Source organism: Myxine glutinosa, chromosome 2 (assembly GCF_964187855.1).
Source record: "Myxine glutinosa chromosome 2, kmMyxGlut1.1, whole genome shotgun sequence".
NCBI classification, from domain to species: domain Eukaryota; kingdom Metazoa; phylum Chordata; class Myxini; order Myxiniformes; family Myxinidae; genus Myxine; species Myxine glutinosa.
In genome coordinates, this window is record NC_136262.1 from 86,442,749 (window position 1) to 86,462,116 (window position 19,368).

General features: G+C 43.7%; 1 protein-coding gene across 13 annotated transcripts in view; it reads left to right on the plus strand.

The window, feature by feature from the left end:
* Positions 1 to 19,368, plus strand: part of LOC137422340 (tight junction protein ZO-1) — a 633,827-nt gene that overhangs the window by 299,368 nt on the left and 315,091 nt on the right. The gene's annotated exons all lie outside the window — the stretch shown is intronic.

The following is a 19,368-nucleotide window of genomic DNA, read 5'->3' on the forward strand; positions in this document are numbered from 1 at the left end:
GAAAATGCAATTTATGTTTACCCCAAAGCAGCTTTACTACAATTAATTTATATCTAGAAAGTAAGGGATTGGATATGAAAAATAAAGTTTGGGTACCCAGAGGAGATTCATGAACCTTGGTTTCACTGCAGAGAAGCACAAGCTCCGTGGGAATTGTCCAACCCGTGTGCCAGGCTGTTTCTCAGTGGAAATACCGGATAATTTCCTGGTTGCAAAAACACTTCCACTAAACTCTTGCAATCTATTTTGTTGCCGCTCAGGCTTGAAAGACCATTGTAATTGCATGAAAAATGGGTTTGACCCAATTTAAGCTGTATTTCTTATCTTAGGCAGGTCAAGTCTAACCTATGGAGAAATTTTTTGTGCTTTTTAATTTAATTTGTTTTTAATAAAGAGGGAAGAAGAACATGTAATCCATGTGAGATCAAGTTGGGTTTTTTTACTGGTATCTCATTGTATATTCTACCCCTGACATTTATTTTCCTCACATAAAGGACAGCAATAATCATAATCGTAGTTTTAGAAAAGGGAAATATGAAGAAAATTAACCTTCCTTTTCATCGGTGCACCGACTGTATCGCAAACACTCAAACCACTTTTTACCGGACAGTAGATAAGAAATGTTTTTCATTAAGTTTTTAATTTAATTCAGAATATGGGATGCTTAGGATCTGTTTTTAATTTATTTAAGAAATGTTTTTAAAACATCCCAGTACCTTTCAGTTTCATTCCATTTGTCATGGAGTACAATCATACTCCATATGTATTGGTTGCACAGGAAAAAAACGGCTGCCCATTCAGATTTGTACAAAGTGATAAGCTTAAAAACTACTACAGAGTGAAGTTTTAAGCATTTAAAAGGCATAGCTTTTATTCTCGAATGTTTTCACATCTAATAAGAAAGAAAAATACGCCACAATGCATCGCCAAAGTACCAGATCGAGAGATCGTAAAATCGCAGATTTGTTCATCCTCAAAATGTTGATAAATATCAATGTGCCTAACACGATCATGGCTGAAGCAATTAGTTTTTATTTATTCGGGATCAAATCCTTCCAGGATGAATACCTATTGATTTTCTTTTGTTTATTATTATTATTCTTTCGCCGTGATTTTTCGCGGTTTTTTCTCCCTTCAAAATTCATTTTCGCGGTACTGTTTGTCCGATCGAAACAAATTTTTCGCCATAGTATGCGCCTTCACATGTCGATTTTTTTTGATAAATGTGATGTCATAGGTCACGTGGTCGGGCGCCATCTTGGAAATACAGAAAAACTTTGGCCCTCTATATCTCCGAAACCGCTTGATGGAAAATGTTGAAACATGACTGGTTGTAAAGAACTCCACATGGGGAATAGCATATCTTAATGATGATGTCATGGATGCCCTCATTATGATGTCATGATTCGACAAGTTCTTGAGCGTGTTCTACGCAACAATATAAGAGGAGAGTGTAAATCAATGACGTCATAGGTCACGTGGTTCGACAGTCATATTGGATTGAACATAAAACCTTCAAAGCTCTTGTACTCCGAAACAGCCAAACAGATTGAGGCGAAACTTTACAGGCCTGATTGCTGATCCATGACGAACAATCAGATCTCCGACCATGACATCATAGGTCACTTGGTTTGACAACTATGAATTTTTACGACTAAACATTCATAAGTCAACTCCCCCAGAAACTTCACACACATGTTCCTCAATCCTTGGGAATACCAGGGTGTTTTTGAATAAAGCATAGGTCACATGGTCTGTCAGCCATATTGGATTGAACAAAAATCTTTTTAAAATATCTTTCTCTTGAACCGCTCCATCCATTGATGTGAAACTTCAAAATTACAAAGTAGTCGTCAAGGGGAATACTTGTTTAAAATTTCAACATGATCGGTTGCTCAGTCTGGCAGCCAGAATTTTTTGTTTTTGTTTGAAGAAGAAGAAACTACACAATATTGTCTTCTCCAGCCATGTGACATTTCAATATATCAATTATTAATTACGTATTGTTTGAACTCGGTGGCATCCTGTCTATTAATTACGTACGTCTATTAATTAAATACTATTGGAATGTACCTTTCAAATCTTTGGACTGTTGGGACCCTTTTGACCTTTGAAGAACCTTTAAGACCACGAAAACCCCAAAATACCCCAAAGCCCCTTTTATACCACGAAGAACCAGAGGACCCCGAAGATCCAAAAGACCCTGAGGACTCAAAAGACCCTGAGACTCCAAAGACCTAAAACACCCTGATGACCCAAAAGACCCTGAGGATCCCTAAATACCATGAAGACCCCAAAGACCCTGAGTTCTCAAAAGAGAAGAATAAATGAGGGGTTGGGCAGCAGTGGTTCTGGATTTAGGCAGTTTCACAAGGAGGGAGTTTCTCGTGGACTGCGTGCGTCCAGCAGATTGTTGGGGGGATGGGGGGGGGGGGGGGGGGACAAAACATGGACATGGCAGAGGGTGCAAGACCAGAAATGAGGCGGAAGTAGACAGAGAGACCAGCAACCTGTCAGTGATGGCAAAGTGATAGGCTCATAGGTTGGGAAAAATAGAGTTAAACAAGTCAAAAAAGAAACAATTTATAAAAATGAAACATCCTGTAGTGATGGAATCCCCAAAAAACAGCCAAAAATGTAGAAAGGAATGACAAGAATGACATGATAGGAATAACACCACAATTATACAACACCGGAATCCTTTTTCAGAATGCCATCACAACATATTTTGACATTTTTCCGTCTCGATTCCACAATAAATAAAATATACATACAATTACACCAACCCACACTACAAATCTACAGCTACCTCTAACATAGACATCTTCATGCAATTGTTACTTTTGCCACCTATAACAAAAATGTCAAAAGATGTCTTGATAGCAATCCATAAAAGGATCATAGTGTTGTATAGTGGTGACAATCCAAGCTTCTCCTGACTTGCCATTCCTTCCTTGTCATTCCTTCCTACCTTGTTTGGTTGTTTTATTGTTGTCACAGAATACTTCATGCACATCAGGTTGGCATGTTGTCACTCCTGTCTGTGCATGCAGCTCATGATGTTGGGAACTCAGGGCCATAATTTCATGCGCTGTGTTGATTTTCATAAGAAGCGTCATGAAACCTAACTCCCCCTGTGGACTAGTTTGGCTAATAACTAATAGCTGTATTAAAATGTCTGCTGTGTCCTTACATGGAACGACAGACGCGCTCTTTATTGTGAGGCAGTTGCAGGAGAAGTACATGGAGAAGAGGAAGAAGTTGTTTCTTGGGTTTGTTGATCTGGAGAAAGCATTCGATAGGGTTCCACGCGAAGTATTGACATGGGCATTGAGGAAGTGAGAAGTGGAGGAATGGTTGATCAGAGTAGTGATGGAAATGTACAAAAGAGTGCGCACAGCTGTAAGGACGAAGGACGGGAACAGTGGTGAGTTTGAGGTGAAGGTGGGAGTGCATCAGGGGTCGGTACTAAGTCCACTACTATATGTAGCTGTGATGGAGGTGCTGGCTCAGAACGTAAAGGAGGGTTTACTGTGGGAGTTGTTGGATGCAGATGATCTGGTGTTGATTGCGGAAAGTATGGATGGACTGAAGGAAAAGATGAACAAGTGGAAGGAATGTATGGAGACAAAAGGTCTGAAGGTGAATATAGGAAAGACGAAGGTGATGGCAAGTGGTAAAGCATGTGGTGAGGTGGAAAGAACTGGGAAGTGGCCATGTGCTGTGTGCAGGAAGGGTGTCGGAGTGAACTCCATTCGATGTACAATGTGCAGCTACATTGTGGCAGCTACATTCAAATGTAAGGTGTGCACAGAGGGAGCTGCAGATGGAGGAAATGTTGAGTTGGATCTTGGAGACGGCGTGAAGCTGGAAGGTGTGAAAACATTTTGCTACCTCGGAGACATGCTGAATGGAGAAGGTGGATCAGACTCGGCAACGGTTGCTCGAGTGAGATGTGCATGGAAGAAGTTTCGGGAACTGAGTGGCGTGCTGATGAGGAGGGGAGTGTCGTTGAAGCTGAAGGGAAAGGTGTATGCTGCATGTGTGAGAAGTGTTGTGATTTATGGGAGCGAGACATGGGTCATGAATGTAGAGCAGCAACGAAGGCTGGAAAGGGTGGAAATGCGAATGGTTCGGTGGATGTGCGAAGTATCGTTGAGAGGAAGACAAATGATAAATTGCGAAAGATGATGGGTATAGAGCCTGCGATTGATGCTGTGAAGAGGAACAGGTTGAATTGTCTTGGTCATGTGTTGAGGAAGGATAAAAGTGACTGGTTGAGAAGAGTGATGGAAATGAATGTAGAAGGAAGTAGAGGACGGGGAAGACAGAGAAAGACTTGGCTAAAGATGGTGGAAGAAGAAATGCGGGCAAGGGGGTTAACAAGGAGAGATGCAGAAAATAGGGCAAAATGGAGAAGATTGTCATGGAGACCGCAAGGCTAACCCCCGCTCTAGCAGGGAAAATGGCCTTAAAATGCATGTTGTTGTTGTTGTTGTGTCCTTACGTCCTGGTTATGCGTGTAACATATGAACAATTTCCTTCAGGAGCATTAGACATGTCATGAAACAACATGCATTACCAGGGATGTATAACAATGTTTTTCGACTTTCCTGTACCTTCCATCACTTTTGGATGCAATTAAAATGTAAATATTCGACATAGTTTCAGATTAAAATATAATAAAACTAGAAGGACATTCAGTAAAGCACATACCTCTGCCATGCTTAACAGTTTACATTTTGTAATCCACTGGATTCGGAGGATCTGGATTCAGACTTGAACCAAAAATTAATCGGCTTGTTTTTGTCAGCTATTCAACTCATCCACCTAGGTTTGTCATAACTCATCCACAACTTTTTAAGATATACTATATCATATCGTTTTTGGCCCCATCTCTCAATTGAGGGTGAAGAATCACTTTAATAATAATAAAAATTCTCATATCTGGATCCGTATTTGGATCTTTTCTAAAATTGAATCAATTCATCCTTGTGATACACCCAATGTGTCCACCAAGTTTCATCTGAATCCATCCCAAACTCTGAGATATTGTGCTGTATTTAATTTTGGTCCTATCTCTCAATGGTGAAGAATCACTAAAAAAAATTCTAGTATATGGATCCGGATCCATATTTTTACCAAAATGTAATCATTTTGTCGGTCTTTGTCACACAAACAACCTGTCCACCAAATTTCATCCGAATCCATCCACAACATTTTGAAATATCCTGCACACAAACAGACAGACAGGGGTGAACACATAACCTCCGTCCACTTTTGGTGAGTGGAGGTAATTATGCAACGATAAGTCAGTGATCACCGCGTCAGTGCTGTTCTCTTCTTCTCCACCCCTTCTCCCCTCTCCATTTTCTTGAAATAAACCCTTGTTAATGAGAACCTCTGTGTGGATATCAGGAGTGTTCTCCATAGTGCATAGCAAATGGTCAAATTAACACGTTAGACGGGCAGATTTGTACGTGCTGAAGCGCCTTTAAAGTGAATCGCTTGATGGACTCGCTCAACCAATCTTACCCCCCAGGGGTTTGACATTCTTTGAAGACCACCCAACCAACTGTTACAATAATCATAGTTTAGGGTAGGAGTACCCCAATTCTCTCTCTGTAAATATATACAGTATGTATTGCATTGCGCCGCTCACGGTGTGAGGAGGTATTCCAAGACATGCCAAAACGTACCATTTATGGAGGAATGAACCCATCAGTCAGGAAGGGTTGGTCACTTGTAACTTTAAAAACAACCAAAGATAGCTGTTGGAAGTAACTCATCTTTAAGATATTTGGTCCCAAGTTTGGTTCTCGGTAGAGCCAAGTATGTTCCAAAAACAATTGAAAATGAACAACCCCCCCTCCCCCGCCCCCCTTCCCACGCCTCCTCCCCCCAAACCCTCTCCCTCCCACACATCTCCCTGCTCTTAAATGTTGTGTGCTCTCAAGTGTTTGTGTGCTTCCCATTCTCTTGTCTTCCGCTCCCTCTTTTTATATATTTTGTTTGTCTGGTTGATTTGTTTGTGAAGTAAATGTCAGCTCTTTCACGAGCCTCGATTCAGTATACAAAAAAACCAAAAAAAAACCAAGCAAACAACAGCGTGAATAACTGAAAGACTTTCCTTATTCTTCAGTATAGCTGGAAAAGCACTGTCCAGCAAATCAAAAAGCACATAATACAACACAGCAAGCAAAGGCTTTTAATACAGGATCGAGGCTCCTCGAAGACTTTAGGACTTTCTATATCTTCTGCCATAAGGGAGTGCTAGAAGGTTATCAAAGTTAGCAAACAGGTTTTTCTTTCATAATTGGTTTGGAATCTTCTTCACACCAATGCTTCATGCCAGCTACATTTAGCTGTTAGTGGCTCAGATCCATCAGTGATGGAAAATGCCCAGTCTGCAGTACAAATCACGCAGCGCCAAATACAGAAGATCACAGATGGCCGCTCCATCATCTATCCAGCAGCTCAGTTGCTCAAGAGGACTACGCAAGTGGTTCTTGTCTGTCCACCACAGTAATAGCATCCACAACAGGATTGCACAGCTGCGAATTAATTATTTTTCCCTGCTCATCTTAACCAGGAACACACCACCATTTTCGATGAAACTAGCAAAGGGACATGGGAAAATAGCAATTAGTAAATAGAGAATGTGATAATTTGTTGATACGCACCAGATTTTTGATATTGACATGTCACTGAACTTGTTCCTCGTAGTCAGGATGGAAGTGTAGGTTTATTAATGTTGTGACGAAAGCAATGTTGATGTGTATGTGGCCTTCAAGAGATGAATTGTTTTATGCCTGATTGGCATATAATAATAATAATATTGTGAGTTCCTTTACAAGGAACTTCAACACAGAAGGCCTTTAGGGTCACCAAGCCTGTGCCATGGTTGCCAACAAGTGTAACGAATTTGAGAAAATGTAAAGAATGTGAGAATTATGGTTTTGTTGTGTGTAAATGGCACCCTCCGTAATGTAAAGAAAGGTCGAAGCTCATCCTCTTAGTTAATTCCATAAACCTACACACAGGACACCATATATCCTTTTAAATAGTTAGTCCCTTATTTTATGTAGGTTAAGGATGTGTTTCCCAATAGTTTGACTCTTCATTGCACCGAATTAAATAAGAGTAGGTCCCTCCGACGCCCCATGGCATCTTCCAAGTGCCAGGGTTGCCAGGTTTGCTGCAATTGACTTCTTTGGCCACTTTGCTGCATTTCATCCACTGTTTGCTGCATTTGACTCCATTACGCACGAGGTAACCAACGGAGAAGAAAGGCGTGTCTCCAGCTCGTCATCGGGGGGGGGGGGGGGCGGGGGGGGGGGAGGAGTCAGCCAAGCGCGAGGAACAAGGCGTGGCTTTGCCAACGCGTCATCAAGAGGGGCGGGATCGGTAGCCCTCGCGACCAATCAAGGCCGAGGCGAGCTGACCGAGGGGCGTTTACAACGCTCGCGGGTAAGAAACCCAAAAGCACGTTATAAAAGGACACGTGTGGGTTTCTATAGGGCTGGCTTTTTGGAGAAGATTGAGAGAGAGGTGCGGCAGATGCGCGATCCAGCTAAAGCAGCCAAGAGAGAACGAGACGTGAGGGGGTGCTGATACTGAGCAATACGCCGAGACCCTCTAGGCCCTATTGCCGGTTGTGGAGACGCAGAGCTGCCAGCTGCTGTTCGCTTCGAGCACGGAACGTGGACCTCGACGGTGTGGAATTGCCCGGACCTTCCTGCCCTGCCATCGGCTTGGACCTTCTCCTCCCTCCAGTGATTCCTGCCATCATTTCCCCCGTGTAAGTGTGCCCGTTTGTCCATCTTTCATGTTGTCTGGGGTATTAATTAAGACTGCCATATATATAAGCTAATCATTGCGCTATGTCTCCTGCTCCTTCCATTGCCTTATAAATCATCTTTCTTTTCCTTTCTGCTTAGTGTGTATATAGTAATAAATCTTGTTATTCCCTACTTTGTCTTTACTTCTTCATGCTCTTTCGGTCGCTTTAGAGGTTTCCATATTGAGTGTACGTGGCGCGATTCGGCCAACGTTCAGGATCGGGTTTAGTGAAGGCTAATGACTCGAACTTCGGGTTGCTAAAAACCGCTCGGCAACTAACTAGACCATCCAAACCGGGGTTCGAGCGGTACTTGTCTCCCTAGTCTGCGGAGGGACGGATAAAGGTATTCGGGATAGACCCTCTACCCATAACCCTGATCCGTTCCATCCCGCGGGATAGCGTTACAAGCACCAGGACCGGGGAGACGGCCAGCTTAACAGGACAAGGGGCTAATCACCCCTTGCTAACGGGAGAGCCTTCCCCCGTATCCGTAACAATATGGTTGCTTGTCCATTCTCTGGCCTTTTTAAATGCTGAGCATCAAGTAAGGAAGCAGCACGTACCATTTTGAAAGTCTTTGGTATGACCTGGTCGGTGTTCAAACTGCCGAACTCACAGACTTAGAGCAGACATTCTAACCAATATGCCACCGAGTCTGGTTAGGCTTCGAAGCTTAGATTATTGAAATTGTTGGCATGCTACAGGAGTAATGTTGGGAGAAGGATTTTTTTTTTTGGCAAATGTGTGATATAGTGGACCGCCATAGTAACTGATCTTGTGTCCTGTTGGACATGGTAAAACATAAAAGTCATCTTTGGGAAAACACGTTTTTCCAGGTGAAGGCCAACTCCTTAGAGTATTTGTCCTTGGCCCTTATTTATTGTTCGGGTAAGGACTGGCAGGATGGCGGAGAGGTACGCACACTCTACTCTAACCTGGGTTAGAATCTCGGCCTAGATATATATTATCATCCAGGTGTTTTACAGGCAGGATGATTCATCAGTGGGTGTGCCATTCCTCAGATGGACGTTAAACTGGGTATCCTGTCTGCCAGCATTAGCTGGTGGATGATCAAGATCCCACGGTGTCCTTCGTGAAGAGAAGAGAAGAGATATTGCCAGCACCCTGTCCAAATTCCAAATTCCTTCTCTGACTTCCTGCATTTGAGTGGTGACCTGTCCAGGATTATGCTCCCTAGTCAATGAAACTGCCTCAGAAACTCTCTGCACCTGATGGCGCGATAATAAGCATCCATTCATCCATCCAAAGGCTGGTTAAATTGGTACCTGGTGACTATATCGCTGAAATTTTAACAGTTTAGAGATGAGGTTATCAGTAAACAAATGACTCATCAAAATAAAACTTACCAAAAAGACACTCACTAAATGTACTTTTTAAAGAAGATTGTTTTTATTACCAGACTAAGTGGAGTGATGGTTATAGCTTCCTATCTGAGTCTGGGAAGTCAGCGGTTCGAACCCCAGTCGAGTCATACCAAAGACTTTCAAAATAGTATGTGCTGCTTTCTTGTTTGATACTCAGCATTTAAAAAGGATAGAGCATGAAAAGAAAATCCCAGAGCTGTGTATCTACGAGCAGGAGGAAATTCCTCCTTGATTGCCTCACTGAGTGCGGAAAGAAAAGGGATGTCATGAATATGACGCTGATGGTACTGTCGTGGAGGGGTGTACACTAAATAGAATGTCCACACCTCAAGCACAATGTCAAAGATTTAATTCAATGGAGAAGCCTCACTCGAATAAAATATGGATTACAACACAGTTTAACAGTACTATGCCAGCGTACTCAAACAGGACTCCATACAACGTATCCAGCAAGTCTTTCTGCCGATTCGGTTTGCATCTTGTCTTATATAGTGTATGGGGAGACAAAATAAATTATTCTGTGCTTTGGAGCGTCCGACTGAGCAGTGAGAGTTCAACCAAGAGGTCACGGATTCGAGACAAGCAGGTGTGGTGAAGCATCTGGTTTGCATTTCAACATAAGCCATAAATATAAGCATCTGAGGAGAAAAGGTCCTAGCATTCCCTTCTGTCTGGAAAAACAGTTTCATGGTTTTTTAAAAGAAATATTGTATTTCATCTTTGCACAGATTAATCAATGAAAGCTTTATTCCTTCAAGTACAGTATATCTAAGCACAGCACATAATTTCTATAATTTATAACGCAGATTACTCAAAGATGTATCACGAATTATACTCTTGACCTTTATTGGCAATATACATTTTGAAGATTCCTTCGTATTTCAAAATACAGCAGTACACAATATCTATAATTCATAATGCAGATTACTCCGTTTTTTTTGTTTTTGTTTTTTTGTATACAGAGTCGAGGCTCGTGAAAGAGCTAACATAAATCAAACAAACAAGCAAACAAAGTATATAAAAAGGGGAGCGGTCGACAAGATGGGGAGAGAAGGGTAGGAAGCACACAAACACAACATTTGAAAGCCGGGACATCGGGAGATGTTTTTGGAGGGAGAGGGCTTGGGGGGAGGCAGGATAGGTATAAAAGGCAAGGACACCAAGGACTTCCAGGAAAGAAGTCAAAAGTCACCTAAAAAAAGTGGATTTGGGGTGAAATTAGCGGGGGTAGAAAAGATCAAGGTTTTGGATTGGGGAAGATAAGAGATGGTGGTGAATAGCCGTTTTAAAGACCTGCAGGGAGGAGTGGGATTGAAGAGAGTGAGGGAGTTTGTTCCAGAGGCGGGAGAAAAGAGGAGTGAAGGTGAGCAGAGAGTCTTGATTTTGGCAGTTTAACCAGAAGAGGGTTGCAGGCAGATCTTGTGCGACCTGCAGGAATATTTGGGGGACAGAGCCCAGAGAGAGCTGGGGGAGCAAGGCCGGAGAGGAGTCGGTAGAAGACAGAAAGACCACCAACCTGCCTGCGGTGATTAAGTGAAAGGCCCTTGGAGATAGCGTCATCGCGGGAGATTCCAATGATTCTGAACGCTTTGGTTTCAACAGCGTGAAGACGAGCTAGGTGTGAGGCAGGAGCACCAGCCCAGAGGGGAGAGCAGTACTCCATTGAGCTGCGGATGAAAGCCTTGTATGTGGTGAGGAGCTCAGGTGTGCCAAGGAAGGACTTTGCACGACAGAGGATGCCCAGTCGGCGACTGGCTTTGGAGGCCAGCTTGGAAATGTGGTTTTCCCAGGAAAGATAATGGCAGATAGTGAGACCCAAAAGCTTGAGTGACAGAACTTCTTGGAGAGGATTATTCAGAAAGTAGATGGGAGGGTTGTCCAGTCGGTCTTTTCGGAGAGACATCTTAAGAGTGTGAGATTTGTCAGGATTGAAAGACATGTTCCACTTGTTTGCCCAGTCTGTGATTTTGTCCAGGTCTGCAGAGAGTGAGGAGGCTGCAGACTGCCGATCTGAGGGATGAGGAATGGAGAGGCAGAGAGTGGAGTCATCAGCAAAGAGATAGAGAGGATTTTCAAGAGAGTCAGAGAGATCATTGATGAAGACCAGCAAAAGCACAGGGCCCAGAACATTGCCTTGGGGAACTCCAGCCTGAATAGGAAGAGGAGATGAGAGAAACCCATTCAGGGCCACACGTTGACTATGACGAGAGAGGAAGTCCGCCAGCCATGCGTGGAGATTTCCATGGATACCAAAGGAGGAGAGTTTCATCAGCAGAGCGGGGTGCCAGACCATATCGAAGGCACGTGATATGTCGAGGGAGACAGCTCTAATTTCCTGTTTGGCATTGAGGACCTCCATCCATTGTTGAGACAGCAGAAGCAGCATGTCCAGAGTAGCGTGACCTGGTCTGAAACCAAATTGATGATCAGAGATCAAGCCATTGGAGAAGAGGAAAGATTTCATATCCGAAGCAATGATGGATTCCATGACTTTGCTGATAATTGGGAGAAGGCTGGTTGGTCTGTAGTTGCTAGGATCTGTTTTTGCACCTTTTTTTGTGCAAAGCGGTGATGTTGGCTGATTTCCAAGCAGATGGCAGTTAACCTTGAGCAAAAGAGAGGGTGAAGAGAACAGAGAGAGGGAGTGAAAGAGCGGAAGAACAGGATTTTAGGACCCGTGGGCTGATGCCGTCAGGTCCAGTTGCAGAATCAGAATCAGAATCAGAGTTGAGGGTTGACAGAAACTTTTCCACCTTGTCAGGAGGAAAGGACACGGAGTCCAGGAGCAGCTGGGTACAACTGGGTACGGTGGGTACAGAGAGGGATGGGATTGGGACACAAGATTTAGAGGCAAACACAGAGTTGAGGCATTCAGCTTTTTCACGTGCGGAGTCAGCTGTGTAGCCGTTTGAGGTAAGGGAGGGGATGGAGGGGGAACAAACACCAGAAACAGATTTGACCAGACGCCACCAGGATTTGGAAGAGGGAGACAGATAAGAGAGTTCGGTCTTGAGAACGGAGAGATATTGTTTCCTGGCTCTCCTGAGGGTGGACACACACTTGTTTCGGGCTTTGTGAAAGGAAATGAGATTTCCTTCCGTTGGATTTGCTTTCCAGGAGACGAAGGCAAGTTGTTTCTGGGCAACAGCCTCACTACAAGATTTTGTGTACCATGGACGGGAGGAAGGGTATGACAACTGAAGACGAGATGGGATAAATCTGTGCATGAGAGAGAGCAATTTACTTTGGAAGAATTCCCAGGATGAGTTGTCAGAGGTGGTCGAGATGGGAGACCAGTCCAGATGATTGATGGCTGCTTGAAGACCGTGCCAGTTGGCCTCCGTGAAATGCCAGACTCGTCGATGCTGAGCAGGCTCCCTGAGAATGGTGAGAGAGATGTCCACTTTAACAAGCACATGATCAGATGATCCGATTGGAGCAGAAGAAGAGCAGCAGAAATTTTCAGGGAAGTTAGTCATAACCAAGTCCCGAAGAGAAGATGCTCCATTGACTGAGATCCAGGTCGGGAAATTGACAGATTGTGTCAGTCCCAGTGAGTCACAGAAGTCCTTTGCTGAGGAGCCATGGCTGGTGAGAGAGGTACCCACACCCAGCCAACTGGCATGGTGACAATTGAAATCACCACATATGAGGAAGAGAGAGTTGGGATGAGTCGATCGAAGTTGGTCCATATTATCAGACAGCGAGATGTAGATGGAGTCATCACTGTTTGGTGGACGGTACAACACACATATGAACAAGAGGTGGGAGCGAAGGGGAAGCCGTAGCCAGAGGTATTCCTGGGGGTGAGGTGCAGAGCGTGCAGTGCAGGGTGAGTGAGGAAGAGAGTTTTTGATAAAGATAGCAACCCCACCTCCAGGACGAGGCTCAGGTCTATCATACCGGAGGAGGGAGTAACCCAGGAGAGATACTAAGGAATCAGAGACATCATGAAGGAGGAAAGTTTCTGTTAAGCAGATCATGTCTGGTTTGACAGAAGCAACCTGTATGGAGAGATCAGTTAAGTTTGAACGAAGGCCCCGGATGTTTGAGGTCCATACCGTTAATGAAGAGGAAGGGGGAGCATCGGATACAGAACAGGGGGGAGGAGGGGTAGAGTAAGATGTGGAAGAGGTAGGGTGAGCTGTTGAAGGTGTGTCAGAGATTTCAGAATAGCTCGGAGAAAGGGAAGGATGGGGCGGACAAAAGGTTTGATGGTGATTGGGTGAGGCACAATGAGGTGTTATTTGAGGAGGGGGAAGAGCGAGGCAGAAGGTTGGGGGAGATGGAGGTGAGAGTTGGAAGGGGGAAGAAGCGGGGAGGACGCTTTGAGGAGGGGGAGTGAGGGGGGAAATTGAGAATAAATGAGGGTGGGGAGATTTGAAGGGGAGGGGTGAGGGGGGAGTTTAGGAGGGGAGGGGCGAGGGGGAGTCTTGGAGGGGAGGGGTGAGGGGGTAGTTTAGGAGGGAGGGGGCAAGGGGGGAGATTTGAAAGGGATGGGTGATGGGGAGGATTAGGAGGGGAGGGGGAAGATTTGAAAGGGATGGGTGATGGGGAAGATTTGGAGGGGAGGGGAAAGGGGGGAAGATTTGAAAGGGATGGGTGATGGGGAAGATTTGGAGGGGGGGGGGGGGTGAGATTGGATTTTAGAAAGTGTACGATTAATGGGAAACGAACATTTATTGCAAAATGAGTTTCTTGTGACCTTCGAGTCAAAAATACGTTTAAGGGCGCTGGATGGAGGATGGAGTGCAGGAGAGTTTAGGGAATGTAGAAAAAAGGCACTATAAGAGATGGAATTTTTTTCTGGGATGAATAGATTTGGTGAGCAAGTCGAAAGCAGCCTTTTAAAGAGGAAGAAAAAAAGGTGTTATAATATACGACGGAATACAGAACTTGAGGGGAAAGTGTAAATATTGTCAGGTTAATAACAGTGAAAACTATCTGGGGAAATGGGGGAGAAACACGTGGTCGAAGAACGAACGAACGAATAAACGAATGAGAACAAAGAAGAAGAACAGAGAAGGAAATGTTTTTTTTAGTTTTTTTTTTAGTTGAGATTTACACAAGGAAGTTGGCTATGGGGTGAAAAGACTGGGAAAACCAGAGAACGAAAGTTATTGGAGCACAAACGACGGACCGCTGAGAGAAAAACAAAGCCTCAAGGTTGTGCACTGTACAAAGCCTCAAAAGATACGACACGAATTAACACGATTTTCTATACATGTATGAAAGATTTGCACCGAAAATCTTCCTCGGGACACAATATACGTACACACACCACAAAATAAATACAGTTATAACGAAAATACAAATGGGAACAATTACTTAACTTCGATTTCGATGGCGTGCGTAGACAGCTGCGAATAAACGAAACCTCGCCGGCAAGACCGGAAGCGGAAGTCCGGAAGCAAAACGAGTTATTACTAAGTATATGTTTTTTCACTTTATTAGCATATTATATTCCAAACATTATAATACTGCTGTGCATCACGATTTGTATTATAAAGCAACACCCATGTTCCCTCGCTTTCCTGCAATGAGAAGAGTAAGAACAGGTTAGAACAGGATGCAAGTGATAACTCACTTACTCAATATAAAAGGGACATTTCAATAAACTCAGAAGTCCATACGGACTTCTACAGTACCCAGAATGCTCTGGGGAGTGATGAAACTTGCCCCCAATCTCAGCTGCTGTGTTTGTGGAAAATTCAAGTCTGGTGTTGTCTCTTATGTCTGTCTCCATGTGTGTGATTTGTGTCACAGATCCTCCATGAGTCTTAGAGCCTGTAAAAAAAAAAAAAGATGTAAAAGAGAAGGTTTGGTGCCCAATCTTAAATAAGCAAAGTCATAAGTACAATTGCATGCATGAAAATATTCGTGCAGCATTTACATGATGGGTTTCCAACACAGCTTATCTGCTCCACGTAACGTATGCATCATACATCACGATACTCGCTTTGCTAGCTGAAAGTGGAGTTTTACATCTTTTTATATCAATTTAATTAACAGTAATATGAAATATGAATGAAGAGTTCATTTTATCGATAACTAGCTGAATGCACCCGGCGTTGCCCGGGTTCTTTTTGAATGAATTTAATCTTCTGTGCATAGGTCTGACGCGAGCCCAGTATCAGTTAGTGCTCAACGATTCCTTGTTCTTTCTTCTGTCGGGCCCACGAGAGAGAATTTTAAAAGCATGTGTTGCAATCAGTCAGATATTCCTATTAAGTGCATAAGTTGTACTTCAAGATAATTTTGAAAGAAGAAGATTTATTGCGAAATGGGCCCAGCAGGCCGAGGTGGCCTCGACCGGCCTCGCCACCTAGCCTATAACCTTCCCGGGGCCCGTCCCAACATTTTTTGTTTCAGAGGTTTCCTCCTATCTTTCACCGTTCAGGAGATTAGCGCGTGCAGACAAACAAACAAGCAAACAAACAAACAAACAAAAACTTTATTTTATAAATATAACAAGTCAGGAGACGACGATGGTTCACGAGCGAGCGGTATTCAATGACAAAGGACGGACTATAACCGAAACAGGCCCAGACAGGCCAGGCCCGGAAATGTCAAAACGAAGGTTACTGACCTTGAAATGAGAGAAAATAATGTATAATCAGTTATGAGGTTAGTTAGCTACACAATACCGAAAATTCGGTAAAGAATGAAAAAAAAAAAAAGGAAAAATGAAATATCGAGCTCCGTGGGGCTAGACACATGACATTGGCCTAACCAAATATCGAAACCAGTGTCAGATTACACCAAACCCCTCAGAGAAGATGTAGCTTGAAATCGATTACCCCCTCAAAAGACATCTTTTTTGGGCGTGGCTCCGCCCACTATTGGCGCAATACGCCCACTCTCGGCAGGACACAACTAGATCATGATATCAACCTCCCACCCAAGTTTCATCAAGATCGGATTATATCATCGGGTAGTTATGCTGCGGACAGACAGAGACAGACAGACAGACACACACACACAGACACACAGACAGATACACACACATGACGAATATAGTGGTCACTTGATAACTCGTGAACCAAAAATATAAGAAGAAGAAGAAGATATGTATATACGTGAGACAACGAACCAAAATCAATTCCATCTGAATCTCTACCTCACCATGTTTGGAAATCGTGTTGACTACATCACCAGCTACGACACAACATCGATGTCATCATCTGCACATGGAGCCGCCATATTTGTTTCTATTGAATTACCGGTCTATTCGCCAATTAAAAGGAAAAACAATTTTCATATTACGACTTTTACTTGTTACGACTTTTTGTTACGACTTTTACTTCCTCTAGAGTCTAGATGCAGTGATGCCTGACTGGGGCTTGAGACACTGTCCCACAAACGAGGAATTTTCAGGAAGCGCAAGTCAACAGGTCACGTTGATCAAGTCCCTGCCCTTTGTACACACTGCCCGTCGCTACTACAAATCGGACGGTTTGGTGAGATCTTTCGATCAGCCCCTGCACGGGCCATTCTCAGCTCGTGCCGTGCGCCGGTTGAGTGAACTTGACTGTCTAGTAGACAGCTTACTGGAAATTCCTCGTTTGTGGGACACTGCCTCAAGCCCCAGTCCCCACCACGGACGGGGCTCAGCGGTTTACCCATGTCTGACAGCGAAGGGCAAGGTACACGCTGGCCCATCCAGTGTAGTGCGCATGTGGCTCCATCGCGCGCGATGCACTACATGTGCGTGTAGTGTAGTGCAGTGCGCGTGTAGTGTGCATCGAAGAGCATCACAGACCTGCTATTGCTCCATCTCGCACGGAATGCAGCTGCTCGTCCCTCTAAGAGGTTAGTCCGCCGGCCACACCAGGGTCTCGCTCATTATCTCAATCAACCAGATGGATAACTCCACCAACTTTACACGTCGGGATTTAGGAGGTTTATCCCATTCTTCCTTGCAGATTTAGTCAAGTTCTGTCAAGTTGGATGGGGAGCGTCGGTGAACAGCAATCTACAAGTCTTTCCACAGATTCTCAATGGGATTCAGGTCTAGGCTTTGGCTGGGCACTCAAGGACTTTCACGTTCTTGTTCTGAAGTCATGCCAGTGATGCTTTGGCTGTATGCTTGGGGTCATTGTCCTGTTGGAACGTAAATAATCGCCGTAGTTTCAAGTCCTTTGCACCCTGAAGCAAGTTCTCCTAAAGGATTGGGCAGTATTTGGCTCCATTCATTATTTCCTCTGTCCTTACAAGTCTCCCAGTCCCTGCTGTTGAAAAGCATTCCCAAAGCATGATGCTGCCACGGCCACCATCATGCTTCACGGTAGGAAGGTGTTAGATGGTTGATGAGCTGTGCTCTGTTTCTGTCAGACGTAGCGCTTTGAATTCAGGCCAAAGAGTTCAATTTAAATATCATCAGACCACAGAATATTTTGCCTCATGCTGTCAGAGTCTTTCACGTGCCTTTCTGCAAACTCCAGGTGTGCTGTCATGTGCTTTTTTTCTCAGGAGTGGCTTCCGTCTAGCCACTATCTCATAAAGCCTAGATTTGTGAAGTGCTGCAGAGACTGTTGTCTTTCAAGCAGGTTCTCCCATCTTAGCCATGCAACACTGTAGTTCTGTCAGAGTGGTCATTGGGTTCATGGTTACCTTCCTGACCAAGGTCCTTCTGGCGCAGTTGCTCAGTTTGGTCGGACGGTCAGCTTGGGGAAGATTCTGGGTAGTTTCATATTCTTTCCATTTCCTAATGATGTAGCTCACTGTGCTCTTGGGAACTTTCAACACTCTAGAAATTGTTTTATACCCTCCCCCAGATCTATGCCTCCTCACAATTCTATCTTTTGACAGACAGTTCCTAAATCTAGAGTTCGACAGACAGTTCCTTGGACTTCATGGTGGAGTTTCTGCTCGGACATGCACTTTCAACTGTGCGACCTTGTATAGAAAGGTGTGTTTCTTTCTAAATCATGTCCAATCAATTGAATTGGCCACAGTTAGACTCCAATCAAGTTGTTGAGGCATCTCAAGGATGATCAAAGGAAATTGGATACACCTGACCTGAATTTGGTGTCATAGCAAAGGGCTTGAATACTTATTGACTCAATACATTTCAGCTTTTCATTTTTAATTATTTTGTAAAAGTAATCAAAAAAGAAATTCCACTTTGATATTTTGGTGTATTATGCATAGATCAGTGACAAAAATCCCAATTTAATCCATTTTAAGTTCAGGCTGCAACACAACAAAATGTGAAAAGTCAAGGGGTGTGAATACTTTCTGAAGGCACTGTAAATGTCTAAACACTTTCTCACTCACTGGTACAAATGTTTAGTACTTTCAAGTTGGGCTAGAAAACTGAATGAAAAGTTTCACTATGCTGAGGTAGCTCGCAGCCACAATTCTCGAAAACAAAGTCACAAAACTCGGTAAATGAAATTAACCAGATACAAAAGTCGGCATGGGGAGACTCGCTGCTCATGCCGGGAGAGAGGCAAAGCTTGGATTTTACCAGTCTATGACCTCACTTCTTCAGCCTTGAGAGGGATGGAGCTTGCACTGTTTATTTTATTTCTGCACAGAGGATTCATGTATTCTGCCCAGATGATCCACCCCAGTATTTGCTTGCATAATGCAAGCACAATCGATTTGTACTGTTCTGTATATCCATATAATCTGTTGGAATTAGGGTACTTAAGGGGCCCATGATACCCAGTTCTTGACTATTGTTCAAATAGTCTGTGGAATAGGAGTAGGAGTACTCTTCATTCAAATTTCTTCATCATCTTCTTGTTCTTCTCAATAACACATCTCTGTCTCTGTATTCCAGGTGATCACCATACCATCAGCCAATTATACTCCCCCTGTGTTCTGATGGGCATTTTATTTCTCTGGTTACCTTTTATTACCCTCACCAAAGGAGAGGTTATTAGCCCTTCCCCTGCGCAGAAGGAGACGGGTTTTGTAATCACTTCTGTGTCTGTCTCTCTCTCTGTCTGTCTGTCTGTCTGTCTCTATGTGTGTGTGTCTGTCCGGGCCATAACCTTTTTGCCATTTTAGCTATTGTCATCAAATTTTCACCAATGCTTTATGATAATACGGAGAAGGAAAATTAATACTTTTTTCAAAAGGTCAAAGATCAGCGTTACATAAAATCATCAATTTTCATCCAATTAACCT